Here is a 24,897-nt window from a genome sequence, read left to right on the forward strand (position 1 = left end):
GAAGCAGGAGGAAGAAGAAGGGGAAGGAGGAGCTCCTTCTCCTTCTCCTCCTTCTTCTCCTTCTTCTTCTCCTCCTCCCTCTCCTCCTTCTTCTCCTAATTTTTCCTCTTCCTTCCTTTCATTTTTCCTATTTTTCTCTTCTTGTCCCCTTCTTCGGGCTAAATTGGCTAAGAATGCCTTTTTGGAGCTAATTATGTCATTTCGAGGATAATTAGCTAAGTATAGGTCATTTTTTATTAAATAGGACATTTTGGAGCTAACTAAGCTAATTATGTCATTTCGTAGGACAATTGGCTAATTTAGCCTTTCTTGGATGAGTCTAAGCTATGTAGAAGAAGAGATAGAGAAGAAGAAGTAAAATAAGGAGGAGGAGGAGGAGGAGGAGGAGAAGAAGAAGAAAGAGGAGAAGAAGAAGAAAAAAAGAAGGAGAAGGAGAAGAAGAAGGAGAAGGAGAAGGAGGAAGAAGAAGGAGTAGGAGGAGCTCCTTCTCCTTCTCCTCCTTCTTCTCCTTCTTCTCCTTCTTCTTCTCCTCCTCCCTCTCCTCCTTCTTATCCTCATTTTTCCTCTTCCCTCCTTTCATTTTTCCTCTTTTTCTCTTCTTGTCCCCTTCTTCGGGCTAAATTGGCTAAGAATGCCTTTTTGGAGCTAATTATGTCATTTCGAGGATAATTAGCTAAGTATAGGTCATTTTTTATTAAATAGGCCATTTTGGAGCTAACTAAGCTAATTATGTCATTTCGTAGGATAATTAGCCAATTTAGCCTTTCTTGGATGAGTCTAAGCTACGTAGAAGAAGAGATAGAGAAGAAGAAGTAAAATAAGGAGGAGGAGGAGGAGGAGGAGAAGAGGAAGGAAGAGGAGAAGAAGAAGAAAAGAAGAAGGAGAAGGAGAAGGAGGAAGCAGGAGGAAGAAGAAGGGGAAGGAGGAGCTCCTTCTCCTTCTCCTCCTTCTTCTCCTTCTTCTTCTCCTCCTCCCTCTCCTCCTTCTTCTCCTAATTTTTCCTCTTCCTTCCTTTCATTTTTCCTATTTTTCTCTTCTTGTCCCCTTCTTCGGGCTAAATTGGCTAAGAATGCCTTTTTGGAGCTAATTATGTCATTTCGAGGATAATTAGCTAAGTATAGGTCATTTTTTATTAAATAGGACATTTTGGAGCTAACTAAGCTAATTATGTCATTTCGTAGGACAATTGGCTAATTTAGCCTTTCTTGGATGAGTCTAAGCTATGTAGAAGAAGAGATAGAGAAGAAGAAGTAAAATAAGGAGGAGGAGGAGGAGGAGGAGGAGAAGAAGAAGAAAGAGGAGAAGAAGAAGAAAAAAAGAAGGAGAAGGAGAAGAAGAAGGAGAAGGAGAAGGAGGAAGAAGAAGGAGTAGGAGGAGCTCCTTCTCCTTCTCCTCCTTCTTCTCCTTCTTCTCCTTCTTCTTCTCCTCCTCCCTCTCCTCCTTCTTATCCTCATTTTTCCTCTTCCCTCCTTTCATTTTTCCTCTTTTTCTCTTCTTGTCCCCTTCTTCGGGCTAAATTGGCTAAGAATGCCTTTTTGGAGCTAATTATGTCATTTCGAGGATAATTAGCTAAGTATAGGTCATTTTTTATTAAATAGGCCATTTTGGAGCTAACTAAGCTAATTATGTCATTAGATGGAAGTCTATCTATTTTGGAGCTAACTAAGCTAATTATGTCATTAGATGGAAGTCTAGCTATTTTTTATTAAAACACTAGAAATAACATACCTGAGTTAGGGTGAAGCACGGTGGCTCTGGCTTGTTTCACCTGGAGAAGGCTGCCCTGGAGAAGGCTCGACTGTAGAAGGGTCGTGCGATGCGTTTCGGGACATATTCTGCACCAAACATCGTTTGCAATGTGTAGTTAGCATGAGGACACTCTTAAGATCACTCCACTGAAATGAAACTCATCGTCCCCGCCACGTTAATGACTGGCATCGGCGGAGGGACTTGGCCGTTCTTCTCGCACATAGACTGTACATTTGGTTTCGACAAGTCAAACTTTTTATTTATTAATGAAACGGACATTCAAATGCAAGATTTGAAATAACATGAAGAAGAAACTTACCACGAAGAGCTCGTATATGGCCCTGGTAGACGCTTCATTCCGTGCCCTCTCCGCCTCCACCAATGTAGTCGTCCTCTCCTCCAGCTCCCTAATTTCCCTATCCTTCTCCGCCATAGCCGCCTGCATTGCCGCTCTCTCTTTCTGAATAGCAGCCCGCAACACAACTCATTGTTAGCAATGTAATCATATTGGTTCCAACGCACAACATAATGCGGAAAGATAGTTGAGTCCATTAAACTAACCTCGATGGCGAGCTCGACTGGCCGTGGACGACGTGTTATCTCCGGACAAGAGCTCGTTTGGCGTGCCTTTATCTGCCGGAGAGTGCTAGGACAACGTATAAGGCCATCTCCAATGGCGATCGAGCCATGGGGCCTCCCGTTGCCAGCTATCATCACCAACTCTGGATCAATAGGCCCCTCGCTCGGGTTAAAGTCCTCCCCTTTCCTTGCCTTCCCGTGATCTCTGTACTTCACGAGCTTGTCGTGGGAGGAGATGTTGGTGAAGTTTTCTGGATGCTCGAGGTCAGACTCACAGAATGCATTGACCTTCTTGTACGAGGCAGTATGGGCCATCGCATACAGGTCGTACATCTGTGGCGCCTCCGTCTTATTGTGACGCGCCTAAAAGAGAGAGAGCAGAAAATTGTATTGGTAAAGGGCTCAAGATAGCATTAAGAATGAATTGCATGAGGCATGAAGCAAACCACATACCCAGTTCTCGCCAAATTGGATTAAGTTGACGCTCCCTTGATGGTGTGGCACGCCAACCATTTTGCCACGCCTCTCCTTGGCGTTGTTGTGGCTGGTCTCCCACGTTTCGGAGCACCACTGGTCCACCAAGGCCTCCCAACAATCCATCTTATCCACACACCATCTAGGGGGCACCTAAGTTAATAAAGAGAAATTTGAGTGCGTAAGAACCAAATCAAGGAAACTAACTACAAAGCCTTAATAATATGTAATTACCTTCATGTAATGCTCCTTCTCCATCTTAGCATCACAGCACTTCGCCTTATCAATCCTAATACGCCGCGTGGCATAGTAGTCTCGAACAGCCTGCACCCGAGCCTCGTGCCGAAAGTTTTGAAGTAGGCGGCGACATTCGGTTTCGATAACCTTTGCCGCGTCGTCCTCGTATCCCTCCTCACACCTATAGAAGGTCTGCAAACGAGACAACACCAATTAGTACAATAAATAGCTATGGTTAATTTATAATTGTGTGAAAGAGAAATTACCCAGAACTTTCGGATCACCATGTCCGCCCTCGTGTCACACAAAACACCGTCGATCTCCACCTCCGGCGGGGCCGGGGCACCCAAGTAGTGCTCCCAGGTCATCCCTACCTCTCGCTCCCGACCGGGCAACGTAACAAACCCTGGGAAGTTTTGACGGCAAAGAACACCGAGGACGCTGTTGGGCTTGCGGACACCCTTGGCAACAATCCAACCCCTACAGTATGACAAATTAAAGCCAAAACATTAGATATTTGAGAAAACGCGAAGGCAAAAGGTTAAATAAGAGTAAATTAACTTACTTGTCCCCATTTGGCCTAATCGAGCACCTCTGCTCGGGGGTCGCTGGCACGAGCGGGAGCCCCGAACTACCACGCTGGTAGACGGTATCCCCCTCACCCAGCTCCTCGTCGCTACCAGCATGGCCAGTTGGCTCTGGCCAGGGATCCCACTGGGTCTCTTGGGACGTACCCTCATCCCTGCTGTGCTCCGCAGTCGTGTGGAAGGAAGCCTCTGGGACACGAGTCTCGTGGGTCAAAGGCTCGTTGACCTGAGGCTCGTCGACCCGAGGCTCGTGAACCGGAGACCGTGTAGCCTCCACCTCAGACGAATCCACCCTAGAAGTCCTCCTGTGCTCAGGTGAATCAGCTTGGGGTGGTGGCGGAGACTGTGTAGCCCTACCTCTCCCGCGGCCACGTGTACCTTTAGTACAACATAAATACCAACATGAGTAATAAAATGTATATAAATACCAATATGCATACAACATGAGTACAACATAAATACCAACATGAATACAACGTGTACCTTTAGTGCCTCTCGGCTTCGCGGGTGGTCGACCTCCTCTCACGGGGGCCGCTCCTTGCATAGTAGAGAGCAACACTCTCCGAAGAGGCGAGGCAGGAATGGAAGTACCCATCCCATCACCCGTCGACGAAGAAGCAGCCCCGACATGCTTTCGACCCTTTCCCACCATCTTTCAACACCTGTCATGACAAAGAGTAAATGAAATTAGTACAACATAAATACCAACATGACTAATAAAAATTGAATACCTAACATGAACTCAAAATTTATATATAGTATAATAGTTGAATACCTGACATGAACTAATAACAATCGTCCTCGTCTATATATGCTTCGGGGTCAATAAATGCATCATGATCATCACTATCATCAATAAATGCATCATCATCATCACTATCTAGAAGAACATGTGGAAGGCCACCATTATGTAATCGGTCAAGAAGTGACAGGTCATCCGCAGCAGTAACCTCTTCTTCTTCCAGCTCTTCCTGTTCGGGCTCAGGGGTTAAGACGGATTCACTGTCGCTGTCTACTTCAATGTTCTGGGGTGAAGTAGAGCGGTTCTTGAAACGTTTCTTGGACATACGTGTTTCTTGGAAGAATTCTCCTTCATATGTGTCTGGGTTAATGTGAGGTTCGTAATCCTCTTCATTGAGGGTAGGTGGTCTAAAATGTGGTGGCACTTCATAAACGACATCCCAACCTTTGAGATTTGGATCAGTTTGGCAGGCCCACGGTAGATAGAAAACTTGTGTCGCCTGTTGAGCCGTAATATAGACATCGGGAACATCTAAGTGGGTGTTTTGGTTGATTTCGACTAGTCCTATATGTTCATGAGTCCTTCTAGTCTCCCTCGGCTCAAACCAATAACATTTGAAGACTACGACGGTCGGTGGGTTTTCACCATAGAATAGAAGTTCATAAATTGCTTCAACCCTTCCATAATACTCGGTGTCTCCTTCGCCGATAGCAGAGACAGAACAATTTGTAGTCTTTAGGTCGGGCATAGATAGCTCTTTGCCAAAGGTACGAAAGTGATACCCGTTGATGTTGTATTTGTCAAATGAATTAACCTTATAGTCAAAACCATTAGCGACTTGTCTCAACTAGGCGTCCATAGACTCTGCATCAGCCTACAAGTTTAATACGAAAGAATGGATGCATTAGCCGCAAATTAGACCAATAAGTCAAATGGGCCCTTAATGGTAATTAATTACCCTTTGTTTGAACCAAGAGATGAAACCAGGATAGTCGCCTCCATGCTTTGCGAGAAGCTCATACTCTTCGACGGAATCCTTTTCGATGACCGCTCCATCCGAGAATTCGGCGACGTATCGACTATATCAAATATCCGGGAATAAGAGTGGTTCAAAGCAATTAGAAGTTGCGGAACAATAAATTACCGAGAACTTACTCGATGTACGGCCGCACTTCTGTTAGGTTGGTGAAGATATACAATGAAATGGTCCGCCATTCTTCGACATCCAACGATTTCCCTTTCGAAGCACCGGATGGTGCGAGCTTACCTTTGAATAGGCTGAGGTTGGATCAAACTTTTTCTCGATCGCCATCATTGTACCGAGGCTTCGGGTTATGCAAATGATAATTTTTGGCTTCGTAGTGTGCTGTCACGAAGTTTGCCGCCTCCTCAGTAATGAATGCCTCGGCCATCGATGCTTCAATTCTACGTTTATTTTTACACTTAGCTCGAAGCGTCTTCTGCATCCTCTCAGTTGAGTAGCACCATCGATTTTGAACGGGCCCCCCCATTCTTGCCTCGGTCGGGAGATGCAAAATCAAATGTTGCATTGGATTAAAGAAGCCCGGTGGAAATGTCTTTTCTAATTTGCAGACCAACTCCGGCGCCAACTCTTCCATTTCATCTAGCACGCCAGGCGATAGTTCTTTCGCACAAAGAGAACGGAAGAAATAGCTCAGCTCTGCCAGTACTAGCTATTCATCCTCAGGGATAAAGCCACGCAACATCACCGGCATTACCCGCTCAATCCATATGTGCCAATCATGACTCTTGAGCCCAAATATTTTCAATTTCTCAAGACTCGCTCCCCTCTTTAGATTTGCAGCATACCCATCGGGGAACATCAACCGCATTTTCACCCACAATAGCATTTCCCTCATAGCTGGCCTTTCAAGATTGAACCATGCCTTTGGCTTCGCTATGCTTTGCTTTCCTTTCCGTTGTCGCAAGTTTTGCAACGGTCTATCACATAGAGCCTCCAGGTCGATTCTAGCCTTAGGATTATCTTTTGACTTCCCCTCTATGCCGAACAATGTACCAAAAATGGCCTCCGCAATATTCTTTTCAGTGTGCATCACGTCAGTGTTGTGTGGGCAAAGGAGGTCTTTGAAGTAAGGGAGATCCCATAAGCATGACTTGTGAGTCCAGGCGTGTTACGTATTATACCCTTTGAAGTATCCTGGACGCAAAGGATCGGGCTCAAGAGCGTTTAACTGATCAAGGGTCTATTGGCCTGTCAACGCAGCTGGTGCAGTGTTTTTGACAACTCTACCTTTGATGAAATTCTTCTTGTCTTTTCTGAACTTATGGTCAGGATCCAGGAATTGTCTATGCATGTCGAAGCAAGAATACTTGCGACCAGCCTGCAGCCAACGGAACTGAAGAGCTGCCTTGCATGTGGTGCACGGGAACCTTCCATGCACACACCAGCCAGCGAATAGCGCAAACGCCGGATAATCATGCGTCGAGTACATGTACCACACATGCATTTTGAAATTTGTTTTGGTAGCCGCGTCGTAGGTCTTGATCCCATTATCCCAGGCTTCTTGTAACTCATCCTTAAGCGGCTGCATGTACACATTCATATTCTTCCCCGGATAGTTGGGCCTTGGAATTATCAACGTCAGGAAAATGTTCTTTCTTTTCATAATCTCTCCGGGTGGCAAATTTAGTGGAATGACAAATACAGGCCAACAACTGTATTGTGCTGCCGTCATAGCATACACATTGAACCCATCCGTGCTGATGGCAACTCTAGGTTGCCTTGGATCTTCCGATTTATCCTTATGTAATGCATCGAAGTGCCTCCACGCAAAACCATCTGAAGTGTGTACCAGCATCTTGTTCCCATCCGCATCTAGTTCGGTTCTTTTGCCCAATTTGTGCCATGTCATCTGTCTGGCCGTCTCTTCGACCATGAAAAGACGTTGAAGTCTTGGTACGATTGGCAGATATCGAAGAACACTAATGGGGATTTTGGTCTGATTCTTCTCACCCATGCCGTTGTCTACCACAATATACCTGGAAGAATTGCAAATGGGGCAATAGTTCAAGGCCGCATACTCAAGCCTAAATAAGGCACATCCATTCTCACAGGCATGTATCTTCTCATAGGGCATCTTAAGTACACGGAGGATTTTCTCTGACTGGTACAGGTTTGCAGGCAGTACATGGCCTTTGGGTAGAAAGCGTCCAAATATCGTCATCATCGCGTCGTAGCATTCTCTGCCTAGGTTGAATTGAGCCTTCAGAGCCATTACTTGCGCGATGGCATCCAGCTGACAAAGCTCAGTCTGCTCGTGGAGAGGACGTTTTGAAGACTCCAGCATTTCATAGAAGGCCTTTGCAGATTCCTCCATCTCATCGTCCGAATCCCGAGCATCATCAAAGTCTTGCACCATGTCTTCAATCCCGGTACCATGCTCGTCGGTGCGACGACGAATCACCTCAGCTCTGGCACGTTGGTCAGACTCACCATGAAAAGTCCACACCGTATAATTAGGCGTAAAACCCCACTTCTGCAAGTGTTTACCCATTTCAAACTCTGTCTGCTTTTTCCAGTTGTCGCAGTTGGGACAGGGGCACCATGTTTTTTGCTGGCCATTTGCAAATGCGGCTCTCACAAACCCCCTGGTTTTTGTTAACCATTCATGGGTCATGTCTTTCTGACTAGGGTGACCAGTGTACATCCAAGCACGATCACTCATGTTGCCTAGCTTCCTATGGGGGCACAAGAAATAAATGCATAATTCATCATCTATATTCATACACTAATCAAGTTTGTCAGTTTTATTACGTCCATGCAACCTACACGCTAATAGGTAAAGATAGGTCCTAATCCCACCCGAGTATGTGTAGACTGGGTTCGTTTTCCCATGCTCTGCTCCAGATGCGACGCAGAATTTCGGCAGCACCTCCGCGTTGTTCTCCTGATACACGTCTCGGCAATAAGCAGAGAGGATGTGTACCCGGAGAACAACAGGGGAGGCACTGACGAAATTCTGCATCGGATCAGGAGCACAGCATACGGGAAAACAAACCCAATCTACACATACTCGGGCTGTCCATGGATAATGTTGGACAATTCGAAAGGATGGCGGTTATAAATATGCAAAGAAATGCATATTTATAGACGTCGCCCTTTCGAACGGGAGACACATACTGGTCACGCATACTCATGATTGAAGAAACCTATAGCTAGCAAGTTTGATCGGCACGAAGACCGGGACAGAGCAAATTAAGGGGGTAGGAGGAGAAGTCATTTGTGCTCACCAACAAACGCAAGGGCGGAGCTCGTCCAACGCACGTGGAGGTTGTCGAACAACTGCACATTGAAATTCACCCGGTCAACACAAATACGATGTTTTATAATTAACATGATCGGAAAATATGTGACCTAACTCATAATTTACAAAACTATGACCCCGTGGGCCTATGGAAGGCCGAAAAGCACCTTCTCGTTCAAAAGAAGGCAGACGAGGTGTCGGGGGTTGGGGCTTAGTGGCGTCGGGAGTAAGTGCCGTCGAGGGTCGGTGGCATCGGGGGTCGGGGGGTTAGTGGCGTCGGTTGTGGGGGGTCAGTGGCGTCGGGGGTCCAGGGTCAGTGGCGTCGGGGGTCCAGGGTCAGTGACGTCGGGTGTCAGTGGCGTTGGGGGTCGGGGGTTGGTGGCGTCGAGCGTCGGGGGTCGGGAGTCGTGGGCCGAGGGTCTGGGTCGGGGGCAGTGGCGTCGGGGGTCGAGGGTTAGTGGCGTCGGGGGTCAGTGGCGTCGGGGGTCGGGGGTCGGGGGTCAGTGGCGTCGGAGGTCGATGGTCGGGGGTCAGTGGCGTCGGGCGTCAGGGGTCGAGGGTCGAGGGTCAGTTTCGGGGTGCCGGGGTTCCCTTTTCCTCTTCTTTCTTCTTCTCCTCTCTCCTCTTTTTCTTCTTCTTCTTCTTCTTCTTCTTCTTCTTCTTCTTCTTTTTTCTCCTCCTACTCCCCCTCCTCTTTTTTTCTCCTTCTATTCTTTTTCTTCTTCTTCTTCTTCTTCTTCTTCTTCTTCTTTCTCCTCCTCTTTCTCCTCCTCCTCTCCTCTTCTTCTTCTTCTTCTTCTTCTTCTTCTTCTTCTTCTTTTTTCTCCTCCTCCTCCTCCTCTTCTTCTTCTTCTTCTTCTTCTTCTTCTTCTCCTGCTTTTTTTCCTTCTGCTTTTTTCTTCTAACCTAACTAACTAACCTAATTAGCCTAATAATCTAACCAAATAAACTAACTAAATTACCCTATATATAATAAAAAAACTAACCTAATAAACTAACTAAAGTAATTAACTTTTAAAAAAAGAAAAACAGGAAAAACTCACCGGTAGGGGGCGGCGGCGGCAGGGGGCGCGCGGCTGGGGGCTCGCCGCAGGGGGCGTCGGCGGCAGGGGGCGGCGACGGCAGGGAGCGCAATGCAGGTGGCGCGCAGCAGGGGGCGGCGGCGGCAGGGGGCGGCGACGGCAGGGGGCGCAATGCAGGTGGCGCGGGCGCGCGGCAGGGGGCGGCGGCAGGGGGCGCGGCACAGGGGAGGTGCTCACCGTGGGGGTGGGTCGCCGCGGGGAGGTGCCCTCGCGGGGAGGGGATCCCACGGGGAGGGGGTCGCCAGGGGGGGGGGGGGTGGGCTCGCCGGGGGGGTGGGCTCACCGCGGGGAGGGGATCTCGCGGGGAGGGGGTCGCCGCCGTGGAGAGAGAGAGTGGTCGGGGTGAGAGAGAGAGAGAGACAGTGAGCGAGGGGGGGTAACGGCCGTTATAGGGCTGCCCCTTTGCCATCCGCCCCCCGACGGCAAAGGGCCGTATGGCAGACGGCAAAGGCCCGCGGACGGCAAAGGCCCCCGGATTTCGGACACGGCAGGCATGGGACCCACGCGTCCCCTTTGCCGTCTGCCCTGGGGCTCTTTGCCGTCTGCTCGCAGACGGCAAAGGACCCACACATGGCAAATAGTATTTTTGCCATGTGTCAGTTCTTTGTCGTCTGTATTGTGTCAACTGATGGCAAAGAGGTTCTTTGCCGTCAGCCAGCAGACGGTAAAGAACTGGCTGACGGCAAATTTCTGGATTCCAGTAGTGAATGATGATATATGATGAAGTGACTGAGACTGGAAAAGCTGGTATGAACTCTATCTATTTTGTTTTGGTACATATGACTAGCTTTTCGTCCCAGATTCATCTTTGTTGAGAGAGAACCATGTTTGCAATGACAACTGAGAGATCATAGTTTCTGATGCCATGCTTAATTAGCTAGGAGCTTATAATGGTTTGTCTTGAATGCCAACATAGATTTTGAGATGACTATGATGTAGTATGATAGGATGGTATTCTCCTTTAAATGATTCAAGTGGCTTGACTTGGCGCATGTTCATGCATGTAGTTGAAACAAAATCAACATAGCCTCTATGATGTTCGTGTTCATGGTGATTTATATCCTGTTCATGCTTGCACTCAATGTTAGTCAAACTCATTGCATCTTGATGACTGTTGTCGCTCTCTAGTTGGTCGCTTCCCGGGCTTTTGCTAGCCTTCACTTGTACTAAGCGGAATACTGCTTGTGCATCCACTTCCATAAACCCAAAAGTTTTTCCATGAGAGTCCACCATACCTACCTATTTGCGGTATCTACATGTCGTTCCAAATAAATTTGCATGTGCCATTCTCTAAACCCTCAAGAAATAATCTGTTTTGCATGCCCGAACCACTCATGTGTTGAAAGGGGGCTATTCGTATCTTCCATGTTAGGCGTGTTATCCTCGACATGTGTTTATTCACTGTCATTCACGAGAAAGGGGCTGGTAATTGGAATGCCCAGTTCCACTCTTAAATCGAAAACATAACTGTAAAACAAGACTCCCCCCGGATTGATGTTAGTATGGACGGTACCCGAGGATTCGGCTAGCCATGGAGTGTGATTGATTGGTGGTGGGGGAGTTAAAACTTTACTTTTCTGTTTGGGAACCGCCTATAGCATGAGTAGCATGGAAGATATTGAGAACTCTTGGTCATTGCGTTGACAATGAAAGCATCCACCCAAAATTATTATCTCTGTTTTCAAAGCTTGAGCTCTGGCACCTCTGCAAATCAATGCTTCCCTCTGTGAAGGACCTGTCTATTTATTTTCCTGTTGAGTCATCCTCTTCTTATATAAGCACCAATTGGAGAGCACCTCTGTCATTTTTATGCTTCGCTTTTGATTGATATTGAGTATGACTATGACTGGATCTTCATTGCTATGAATTACAATGTTTAGTCAGCCCTTGATCTTTGAAAGTGCTCTGCATTTATGTTTTGCGGTCTCAGAAAGAGCTAGCGAGATACCACCTATTCATATTGCTTCATGCTGGTTTTGATTGAATTGTTGGTATCTGAAACTAGTTATTATTTGCTTGCTAGCTTATTATGCCATTGATATTAGTTTACCGTGAGACCTTTGTGTCACTTGATTATGTGGTTAACTTGTGACCTTGCTGAAATTCTGGTTATGAGTTAGACATAGTTGCAATAACAAGATCAAATAGAGTTTGTCAAAGTTTTTCTTTCTCTTTCAGTTTGTCAACTGAGTTGCTTGAGGACAAGCAAGATTTTAAGCTTGGGGGAGTTCATACGTCTCCATCGTATCTACTTTTCCAAACTCTTTTACCCTTGTTTTGGACTCTAGTTTGCATGATTTGAATTGAACTAACCCGGACTAACGCTGTTTTCAGCAGAATTGCCTTGGTGTTGTTTTTGTGCAGAAATGAAAGTTCTCGGAACGTCCAGAAAATTTACGGAAAATATTTCTAGAAAATATGAAAAATACCTGCGCAAAGATCCACCAGAGGGGGTGAGCCAGTGGGCCAGAAGCCGTGTGGCCGCGGCCACCCCCCCAGGCCACGGCGTCAGGGCTTGTGGGGCCCACGTGGCTCTACCGCCCCCAAACTCAGCTCTATTTATTCCCTTTTGTCCCGGAAAAAATCAAGAGAGAAGATTTCATCGCGTTTGCGACCCGGAGGCGCCGCCACATCATGTTCTTCATCTGGAGGGCAGCTCTGGAGTCCGTTTTGGGCTCCGGATCAAGGAGATCATCGCCATCGTCATCATCAACCTTCTTCCCTCTCCAATTCCATGAAGCTCTTCATTGTTCGTGAGTAATCTATTCGTAGGCTCGGTGGGAGGTGATGAGTAGGATGGGATCTATCATGTAATCGAGTTAGTTTTGACTGGGATTGATCCCTAGTATCCACTATGTTCTATGATTGATGTTGCTACTACTTTGCCAAGCTTAATGCTTGTCACTTGGGCCCGAGTGCCATGATTTCAGATCTGAAATTATTATGTTGTCACCAATATATGTGTGTTTTAGATCCGATCTTGCAAGTTGTAGTTACCTACTATGTGTTATGATCCGGCAACCCCGGAGTGACAATAACCGGAACCACTCCCGGTGATGACCATAGTTTGAGGAGTTCATGTGTTCACCAAGTGCTAATGCGTTGGTCCGGTTCTTTATTAAAAGGAGAGCCTTAATATCCCGTAGTATCCATTTGGACCCCGTTGCCACAGGAGGGATGGACAATAGAAGTCATGCAAGTTCTTTTCCCTAAGCACGTATGACTACACACGGAATGCATGCCTACATCACATTGACGAACCAGAGCTAGCCACATATCTCTCCATGTTATAACTGTTGCATGATGACTGTCATCCAACAAATCACCGATCCATTGCCTACGAGTTTGTCCCACTGCTGTTGTTACTTGCTTTGTCCTGCTGTTGCTGTTGCTGCTACTACTACTGTTGCTGCTACTGTTACTTGCTACTGCTGCTACTCGCTACTGTTGCTACTTGCTACTGCTGTTACTTGCTACTGCTGCTACTTGCTACTGCTGTCACTACTGCTGTTCCTAGCCACTACTGTTAGTCGTTACACTGCTGCTACCTGCGACAATACTTTTTGTGGCACCGTTGCCGGGAAAGAATATTCCTGTCCACGGGCAACTTACTGGCGCCATTGATACAACCGTTAGAAATAGTCTGCCTTGTCACCAGATAGTTTCTGGCACCGTTGTTATCATATTACTTTGCTTGCACACACTAATCTTTCAGGTGTGGTTGAATCTGACAGATTCAGCTGCTAATACTTGAGAATATTCTTTCACTTCCCGTCGGGCGAACCAACAAATTTGGGTTGAATACTATTCCCTCGAAAACTTTCGCGATCCCACGCGCTGGTGGGCTATTGCAAGACAATTCCTAATTGTTGAGAAACTAGAAGCAGCTCTTTTCTGGCTCCGTTGCCGTGGAGGCATCAAGTCAGGAATAGTTGCACGTCAACAAGCACGGAAATCTGTTTCTAGGCAGCAAAGTGGAAAGTTGCATCATAGACAAACTAGAAGTTATCTATACATTTTATTTTTATTGTATACAGGAATATGTACAATATATACACAATATATACAAGCTTTTAACTAAAAAGCTTCCATGGAAAGAATTGTTTTGGTTTCATAGGCATGAACACAAGTGTTTAAGGTCGACCCCCACTTAACCATTACTCATCTTTCCAATCACTTTCCTTTTTGAAAAATCTTTTTAGATAACTAGTACAACTATTTTTTTTGTACATTCCCTATCCATATAATGATAGAGAACAACTTAAAAATGAAAGTAAAACTACTTAGAGACAAAGCAAACAAGTGCAAACAAGAACATTCACCCCACGCTATTGCTCCCCGGCAACGGCGCCAGAAAAGGTCTTGATATCCCACATGTATAGGGGGTCATGTGTAGCCTCTTCGATAAGCAAGAGTGTTGAACCCAACGAGGAGCTAAATGTGGGATAAATATTGTCTCAGGTTCTATCAACCATTGAAGCAACTCTATGCATACTAAACGTTTTGCAATATCTAGGAGATAAAACTAGAGTGACAATACGGGTATGAGAGAAAGCTTTGCAAGATAATAAATACAAGAAAGTAAATGTTAGTGCTGCAGCGATAAAATATACTAATTAACCATAAACTAATAGTACCATGAGTGCGGAAAAGTGGTGGTAATTGTGATGGAATTGTCCATGATCAAATAGTCAAATACAAGGTTGATATTCCTCTTTTGTATGGGAGAGGCAAAGCTAACAAGCTCTCACAATCCAATGATTGCAAGTACTTATGATTGGAACTCTAGCAAACATCCGTAAATACTAGAAGATATATTAAGGTGAAAATACCCAACCATAGCATTAATATCAAAAGGTCCTCTTTATCCCATATGCTTTTATCTCTAGATTGGGGCTCATGTTTCTGTCACTCAAGCAACCCACCCTCTAGCTTTCTCCATATACTACAAACCTTATGATGTGATCCATGCGCCCATAAACATATGATGGGCACCATAGGGATGTAACAAATTCAATATATAGCTCAAACCATCCATGGAAATTCAACAATCAATCATATGACAAAAGGGAACTACACAAACATGACATAGATGCAATAGATCATTTGCAAATAATTTATAACATCAAACACCATGTTTACATAGGGGATTATAGATGTTTGTGAGAGAGTGGACCACTGTAGCTATGGAGGAGATGACGATGGAGGTGTTGGTGCAGGCGGCATCATGGCGGAGAGGATGGAGAAGGGGCAGCACGTGAGGTGCACAGCGCCGCCGGCGGCCGTCAGCGGCGCAGGGGGCTCCTCCTGCGCCGGTCGGCCATCATGGGGGGGGGGGCGCCACCCCTTAACCCCCTTCCTCCATGGCTTCTTGGTGCTGTAGATGAGCCCTATCCCATGGAGATGAGGCCATGGGGGAGGCAAAAATCGTGGCTTTTTATGGCGACCCAGAAATTAGGGTTTTCCTCTCCTTATATGAGATGGGACGATCATCCTTGGCCCTCTGATGGATGCCCCTTTGATCCAAGGGATCTTGGGCACCTATAGAACCTTCCTAGGGACACCTCTCAGCCCTAATGAGGCCCCAAAGTCGTGGCTTGGCCGAATGCATCAAATATGTTAAGAGTTGGACTCAACCACGTCACCGATTCCCGTAATCCCGTAATCAGATATTTGTTCTCCAGTAAAACGGGCTTTCCTCGAGTGTCCGAACTCCAAATGGGCCGAATTGTATGTCTAGAGTTATCAGCATACAATTACCCACACTTTTTTCGTGTTTGATATTTCCGTTTGAGGCCGTCTTCGACCTGTAATGCGGCAATCTTTTGAAAGATTTTTCTGACAGATTTCAGGAAAGTCCAAATTCGACTCCAACAAGGTTTGCTCTTATATTTTTGATACTTCCTACACATGAAAGTGTAAAACAAGAACATTGTGCACTTTTGCAACTATTAATAGGTTAGTCCAAATAAATCACAAACTTAATATGAAAAAATGTATCAAAAGCATAAAAGTAGCATGAAACCATAAAAAATTATAGATACGTTTTGGATGTATCAAGCGTTTCTAATATTATATGTGGATGACATATTGCTGATTCGAAACAATGTAGAACTTTTGGGAAGCGTAAAGGATCTCTTGAATAAAAGTTTTTAAATGAAGGACCTGGGAGAAGGTTCTTACATATTAGGCATTAAGATCAATAGAGATAGATCAAGACGCCTAATAGAACAATCCAAGAAGGCGTTCTTGCCTGTGTTACAAGGTATAAAGTTGAGTAAGACACAATGCCAAGTGATTGCAAAAGATAGAAAAACAACGAGTGTCGTCCCCTATGATTCAAGGATAGGGTCTGTCATGTATGCAATGTTGTGCACTATACCAGATGTCAGCCTTTCCATAAGTATGGCAGGCATGTTTCAAAGTAATCCAGGAATGGAGCACTGGACAACGGTCAAGAATATTCTTAAGTACCTGAAAAGGACTAAGAAAGTGTTTCTCATATATGAGGTGAAAAAAAGCTCATCATAAAGGGTTACGTCGATGCAAGCTTTGACACTGATCCAGATGACTCTAAGTCACAAACCGGAGATGTATTTATTCTTAATGGGGGTGTGGTAAGCTGGTGCAGTTCCAAACAAATCGTTGTAGTTGATTCTACATGCGAAGCGGGGTACATAGCTGCCTCGGAGGAGATTAAGGAGGGTGTATGGATGAAGAAGTTCATGACAGATCTTGGAGTTATGCCAAGTGCATTGGATCCAATAAATTTGTTCTCTGACAACACTGGTGCCATTTCTCTACCCAAGGTACCAAGGTTTCACAAGAAGACCAAACACATAAAGCGACGCTTCAATGCAGTCTGCGATTACATCAAGGAGGAGGACATAAATATTTTCAAAGTGTACATGGATCTGAATATTGCAGATCTGCTAACTAAGTCTCTTCCACGAGCAAAATACGATCAACAGCAGAACTGCATGGGTGTTAGATTCGTTACATTATAAATCACATAGAGATGTGAAGCTAGATTATTGACTCTAGTGCAAGTGGGAAACTGTTGGAAATATGCCCTAGAGACAATAATAAAATTGTTATTATTATATTTCCTGTTTCAAGATAATCGTTTATTATCCATGGTAGAATTGTATGGAATGGAAACACAAATACATGTGTGGATATATAGACAAAACAATGTCCGTAGTGAGCCTCTCGTTAACTAGCTCGTTAATCAAAGATGGTTAAGGTTTCCTACCCATTGACAAGTGTTGTCACTTCATAACGGGAGCACATCATTAGGAGAATGATGTGATGGACAGAGACCCAAACTATAAACGTAGCATGTGATCGTGTTATTTTGTTGCTATTCTTTTCTGCATGTCAAGTATACATTCCTATGACCATGACATCATGTAAATCACTTACACCGGAAGAATGCCTTGTGTGTATGAAACGTCGCAACGTAACTGGGTGACTATAAAGGTGCTCTATAGGTACATCCGAAGGTGTCCGTTGAGTTAGCATGGATCAAGGCTGGGATTTGTCACTCCGTATGATGAGAGGTATATCCGGGCCCACTCGATAATACAACATCACAAATAAGCGGAAATTAACATACCAAAGGACAAAGGGAATGATATATGATACGTGTCCAACGTATCTATAATTTTTGCTTGTTCCATGTTGTTAAATTATCATTCTAGGATGTTTTACAATCATTTTACTACAACTTTATATTATTTTTTTGGACTAACCTATTAATGGTTGCAAAATTTCATAAGTTCTTGTTTCACACTTTTATTTGTAGGAATTAACTAGAAATTGTCGAAAAAACGCAAAAGGAGCCTTGTTTGAGGACTCTGACTCTCCTTAAAACTGTCCATAAACAATTTTTATAGATCGTCAATTTGACCCCCCGAAGACGACATCAAATAGAAAAAGAGTAAAACTAGGAAATTTTGGGGAATTTTATGTCAATGATTCTGGACTACAAATTCGTCCAAAACGGAGTTCGATTGCGATATGGAGACCCGTTTTACCGAAGGAAAATATCTGATTACGGGATCACGAGAATTGTTGACGTGATTGAGTCCAACTCTTAACATATCTGATATATTCGGCCAAGCCACGACTTTGAAGACTCATGAGGGCTGTGAGGATCCACTAGGAAGGTTCTAGAGGTGCCCGAGAGCCATTGGATTAAGGGTCCATCCATTGGAGGGCCATAGAGCACCACAGATTCACATATAAGGAGAGAAAAACCCTAATTTTGGTAGAGCCACCAAGAGCCACGAATTTGCATCTCCCTTCGCAGCTGCCAAGAAGAGGATAGGCTCCTCCGTTGCAGCACCAAGAACAAGGAAGAAGGAGGGGCAAGGGGCACCGCCCGTCGCTGGTGTCGTGGCCGCCATCGCCTCCATCTCTTCGAGGATGTACCTCTCCATCAACAAATCTCTGTTTCTCACAATGATAATTTGTGAGTAATCCTCCTCGGGGCTGAGGGTATGTACTAGTAGCTATGTGTACAAGTTCTCTCTCTCTCTCTCTCGTGTTCTTGAGATGGCACGATCTTGATGTATCGCGAGCTTTATTAATATAGATGAATCATATGGAGTTTTCCCCACTCTATCTTCTTGTGATGAATAGAGTATTCCCTTTGAAGTTTTCTTATCGGATTGAGTCTTTAAGTATTTGAGAACACTTGATGTATGTCTTGCGATGGGATATGTGTGGTGGCAATGGTATGTTCTACTGATCCACTTGATGTATGTTTTGGTGATCAACTTGCGGGTTCCGTGACCTTTGGAATCTATGCATAGGGGTTGGTACATGTTTTCCTCTTGACTTTCCGGTAGAAACTTTGGGGCACTGTTTGAAGTTCTTTGTGTTGGATTGAACATGATGAATCTGAAATAATGTGATGCATATCGTATAATCATGCCCATGGGTACTTGTGGTGACATTCGAGTATCTAGGTGACATTAGGGTTTTGGTTGATGTGTATCTTAAGGTGTTATTTTAGTACAAACTCTAGGGCTGTTTGTGACACTTATAGGGATAGCTCATAAGATTGATAAGAAAATATAACTTTGAGGTGGTTTCATACCCTACAATAATTTCTTTGTTTGTTCTATGCTATTTGTGACTTTGGAGTGAACTCTTTGTCGCACGTGATGGATTTATATATGATTCAACTATGTTAGTATTGTTGAGAGAACTTGCACTGGTGAAAGTATGGACCCCAGGCCTTGTTTCCACGCATTTATACAATGTTTTGCTCGTTGTTTACTATTTGTTACCTTGCTGTTTTTATATTTTCATATTACGAAAACCTATATCTACCATCCATATTACACTTGTATCACCATCTCTTCGCCGAACTACTGCACCTATACAATTTACCATTGTATTGGGTGTGTTGGGGACACAAGAGACTCTTTGTTATTTGATTGCAGGGATGCTTGAGAGAGACCATCTTCATCCTACGCCTCCCACGGATTGATAAACCTTAGGTCATCCACTTGAGGGAAACTTGCTGTTTTCCTACAAAACTCTATGCTTGGAGGCCCAACACGTGTCTACAAGAAGAACGTTGTGTAGTAGACATCAATATACGAAATTAACTGAATCCTTGACATAGAGGTTCAACCGATAAGATCATAGAATATGTAGGATACAATATGCGCATCCAGGTCCCGTTATTAGATATTGACCGGAGAGTGTCTCGGTCATGTCTACATAGTTCTCGAACCCGCACGGTCTGCACACTTAAGGTTCAGTGACATTTCCGTATAGTTGAATTATTGATATTGGTAATAGAAGGCTGTTTGGAGTCCCGGATGAGATCTCAGACGTCATGAGGGTTACCGGAATGGTCCGGAGATGGAGATTGACATATAGGAAGTATCCATTTGGCTTCCGAAAAGTTTTCGGGCATTATCGATAAAGTACCGGGAGTGATGAATTGGTTTCGGAGTTCTACCGTGAGGGGCCACCCACCCAGGAGAGAACCAAATAGGCCCAAGGGTGGTGCACGAGCCTTTAGTGGGCTGGAGGCCAGCCCAAGAAGGGCCACTTTGGCCGAAGGAGGAGGAAGGAAAGGAGAGGAGGCCAAACCTAATTGGGGAAGGAGGACTCCTCCTTCCAAGTTGTGTTGGAGGAGGACTCATCCCTCTCCTCTTGGGCGGCCAAACCCTAGGGGTTTTTCCCTAGGGCGCCACCCCTCCCTCCCAACTATATATTGTGGAGGTGAGAGAGGCTTTTGGCATCCCAAGCCATAGTGCATCCCTCCCCCCTCCACCACTTCATGACACTATGTAGCTAGTTCGGTACGGCACAGCGAAGCCCTGCCACAATAGCTCCACCATCATCACCGCCACGCCGTCGTGCTACCGGAGAATTCAGCTACCTCTTCGTCTCTCTTGCTGGATCAAGAAGGTGGAGATCGTGATTGAGTTGTACATGTCCTGAACACGGAGGTCTTGTCCGTTTGGTACTAAATCGGGACGAAGTTCGTGGGACGCTTGCGATTTGGATCGCGAAGACGTTCAACTACATCAACCGCGGTTCTTAACGCTTCCCGCTTAGCGATCTACAACGGTATGTGGATGTGATCTCCCCTCTCATAGATGATCATCACCATGATAGGTCTTGTGTGTGCGTAGGAATTTTTTTGTTTCCCATGGAACATTCCTCAATAGTATCGTGTGTTGATTGTTTGTTTTCGGATTGTTTCTTCTCGATAGAATTTCAAAACCACTTCGGAGTGTGAGGATTCGTTCGACTATGTTGGTTCGTCTACTTCATGAATCGGTTCTTCTTCCAAGTGGGATCTCAGGCAAGATGATGATTTCCCTGGATACCACAACTATCATTGCTATGATAGTTGTCTTGCTTCTATCGTTATGTCTCGTTACCTATCACTTAAATGTCAAGCCTCCCAACATTGCCATGAAAAGCCTCTAACACCCTCCACATCCCAGCAAACCTTTGTTTGGCTATGTTACTGCTTGCTCAGCCCTTCTTATAGCGTTACTATTTGCAGGTGTGGTTGCTATCCATGTGACAACATGGATTGCTTGTTATATCACAATATTATTGCTACTTAATTTAACGCACATACATACTTGGTAAAAGTCGGAAGTCTTGGTCTTTTCGCTCGGTGTTTTGTTCCACATTTTCCATCCTAGTTACTTGTGTACCGGTGTTATGTTCCATATTGAGCACTCCTAACATGCTTGGGGTTATTATGGGGACCCCCTTGATTTTCGTTTTGAGATAGAACTCTTCTGGCAAGGCCCAACATTGGTACTATTTCCTTAATAACAAAAAATAAAATTTGCATAGGGCATTGATCACCCCGTGGATAATTAATCAACCCCCGGGCTAGTGCTCCTCATGAGTGTTGGTCCAACATGTCAACCGCCGGTGGTCACCAGGGGCAAATCTATGATTGACCTACCAGAAGTTTGGACAATCCGCTTGTTCCTTGAGAACAAGATACGCGGCTCCTATCGGGATCGTCGGCACGTCGGGCGGCCTTGCTGGATTTCTTTTACCTTTCTGAAATGTCTTCTGCACGGGATTTCGAGGATACTTTGGGCTATCTCAAGGTTGAGGGTTTCCATCAGAATTCCGAGGAGACTACGAGTCTTTCGTGGTTGAGGTTATTCCATGCATCTTGTGTTAGTTTGTGATGGACTAGTTTGAGCACCCCTACAGGGTTAATCTTCCGAAAAGTCGTGCCCACGGTTATGTGGAAACTTGGAAACTTTGTTTAACACCCGGTCATAGAAAACTTGAAGTGAACTCCATTAAAATATGCCAGCCTTGTGCATAATCGTGACTATCTCTACTGTGAGTTCCGCATCCGAGAGAGGACACAGTGGGGTTTTCTTTGACTCATAAGTAGGTGTTCAGGATCATTTCTTGATCATTATTAGTTCACATCCATTTATGTGTAGATCACCCCCTCTTATTCTTGTACTGGTAATTTAGCCACTCAAGTAAATGCTTAGTGCTTGTTACAACCTCAGCACTTAACCATACCTCACCCAGTAAGCTTTGCTAGTCTTGATACCTTTGGAAATGAAATTGCTCAATCCATGTTCCTCACACATTACGACAAGAACAACTGCAGGTACAGGTAAAGTGATACTTTGACGTGTGCATGATGATTGTTCTATTTGGAGTTTCTTATTCTTCTTCTTATTCATCTATCATTGGATGGGTTCCAAGCTGGCCGCCACGGATAGCAAGGATGGACGTCATGATTATCGTTTGATTTCGTTTGTAGTCGGACCTTGCTCTTTTGAATGGTGATTGAATGTATGTTTGTATTGAGATGATCATGATTGTAAGACAATTCCATATACTCATATCTTCTTTACATGTACATATAATGATATACATTCTTGTGAAACACCGAGATGTGCTTCTATCCCTGTCAAGGCCCTCATGCCAAAATAAAGATAGGATCGCATCTTGGGCGTTTAAACATCATAGATTTAAGCCTCCCCAAGCTTGAGCGATGCTTTCTCCTTCACGAGGCTAGCAATTATAAGTTAAAATCCGATAATGATGAATCAAATGCATAGGATAAAACTTCTGATGAAATTCCAATTTCAAGAAATTCCAATCACATGATTCAATATCATCCAATAGCATGTACCACAATATTGGTTTTACCTCCAAAGATAAAGGGAAAAATTTCTTGTTGACTTTGTCTCAGGGTAGACCTAAAAGCTAAAACAATCCACAAATCTCATCGACATATATTAAATTATAATCAGGATAAGTTGAACCGTTATAAGGATTAGCGAGCTGTTTCTCTACCATACCAGAAAGAATCTCATAATAGATATTTTAAGTAGGTTCAGCAGGTTGAAGGACAATTTCCTCAACTTCTGTTCAAGGCGAAGATGCCCCGAACAAGCCACTCAAGGGGTAACCGTTCATAGTAACGACAAACAATAAAATTCAGCACGTATCAAAAATGTCTCCTTACCAATTTCCACTTACCAAAGTCGTTTCACTCCCCGGCAACAGCGCCAGAAAAGAGTCTCGATGACCCATAAGTATAGGGTATAAATCATAGTCCTTTGCAAGTGTTGAACCCAACGAGGAGCAGAAGGAAATGATAAGAAGTTTTCAGCAAGGAATCTTCTGCAAGTGCTATAAGTAAAAGTGGTAGATAGTTTTGTGGCAAGATAATTCGTAACAAGTGACAAGTAACAATATTTGCAACGGTGCAACAAGGTACCCCAATCATTTTTATAGCAAAGGACAGGCATGAATATGGGAATATCTGTCTAGTCACGTTCATCATATTGAGTTGATTCGCGTTTGTTACTTTGATAAATTGATATGTGGGTGGACCAATGCTAAGGACTTGTTCTTACTTGAACTAACAACCTACTTATGATTAACCCCTCTCGCAAGCATCTACAACTACGAAAGAAGAATTAATATAAATATAACCATAACATGAAACATGAGGATCCAAATCAGCCCCTTACGAAGCAACACATAAACTGGGGTTTAAGCTTCTGTCACTCTCGCAATGCATCATCTACTTGTTACTCCACAATGACTCACCTTAGGCCCATAATATGGTGAAGTGTCATATAGTCGACGTTCACATGACACCACTAAAGGAAGTAACAACATACATATCATCAAAATATCGAATGAATACCAACTTTATATGACTACTTATAACTAGACTTCTCCCATGTCCCGAGGAACAATAGTAGCTACTCACCCTCATACACATGTTCAACATTAGAGGTATAATAATAATAATTAAGGATCTAAACATAGTGTATTCCACCAAGTGATCCAACTAGAATCAACTACAAGATGTAATTAACACAACTAGCAACCCACATGTACCAATCTGAGGTTTTGAGACAAAGATTGAATACACGAGATGAACTAGGATTGGACATGAGATGGTGTTCGTGAAGATGTTGATGAAGATTGGACCTCCTACAAAGGAGGAAGCGTTGGTGAAGACTATAGCTTTGATTTCCCCATCGTGGAGAGGAATTCCTCTGGCGTAAGTGCTTTGCCTGAGAGCAAAAGTGCCTCTACACAGGTTTCCGCCTCGAGACGGCGGCACTTCGTACCGAAAGTTACCTCTTGATTTTTTATAGGGTAGAACACACCATATAGGAGAAGAGGGGCATTAGACGGCCACTAGGGGACCCACAAGCCATCATGGTGCGGGCAGAGGGGTCATGCCCTGTTGGCTTATGCCTAGATGGCTTCCCTTCTTCGGTATATTTTTCCCCTACAATTCTTATATATTCCAAAAAAAATCCCTGGGAAGTTTCAGGTCATTTGGAGCAACTTGACTTTTCTACCTTTTTCTCGGTTTCTCAGACCATAATTATAGTTTCCATATACTTCACTCTTCGTAATGTACCTTGCATATTCAGAGAGAAGAGGCATAAGAATTACCTAATAATAGGGAATAATGGATAATAATAAGACAAATATTAATAAATATTCATGATGCAAAATGGACGTATCATGCATGTAGTATAGCCAGGAGCTCAAGGAGCATTTGGTAGCGGAGAAGCAAATCGCGGTTGCGCGTGCGGATGAGGTCATGATGGTTTCCATTCATGCCGACCCCAGATCTTGGAGGACCACCTCGCTGTCGAGGCCACCGTTGACGTCTCGCGTGCCGACATCGCGATGCGGTTGGCTACTTTAAATGACAGCTCGTGGCGTTTTCTCGAGGCCACTGTCGGTGCCATCGACAAAGACAACAAGGTGTTTACTCAGCATGCTCATGCTTACCTCAACTCGTGAGCGAGCAGGTTGGTGTCCAGAGTGACTCACGCAACTCACCACTACAAAGAGGGCACCCACGATGTGGAGGCCTTGCCCTCTTCCATGTCCAAGGAGCCAATCATCACCGATATCTCCGACGATGAGGAGTAGCTTGTTTTATTAGCTCACTATAAGGACCTATGTTTAGTTAGCTAGCTACGCCGGTTAAGCATGTTCTGTTTACCCGTTGCATTTGCTGCTCATGCCTTTCCTTAAAAATTTCTAGTGAATTCTCCTATGTACTTTTACCATGTAATGTGATCCTCCAGTGTATATGTCATGCAATGTGGTGCTCACTTATTAATTGTTTGGTTAATTTT

The sequence above is a fragment of the Hordeum vulgare genome, chromosome 7H (genome assembly GCF_904849725.1).
Source record: "Hordeum vulgare subsp. vulgare chromosome 7H, MorexV3_pseudomolecules_assembly, whole genome shotgun sequence".
Lineage (NCBI taxonomy): Eukaryota > Viridiplantae > Streptophyta > Magnoliopsida > Poales > Poaceae > Hordeum > Hordeum vulgare.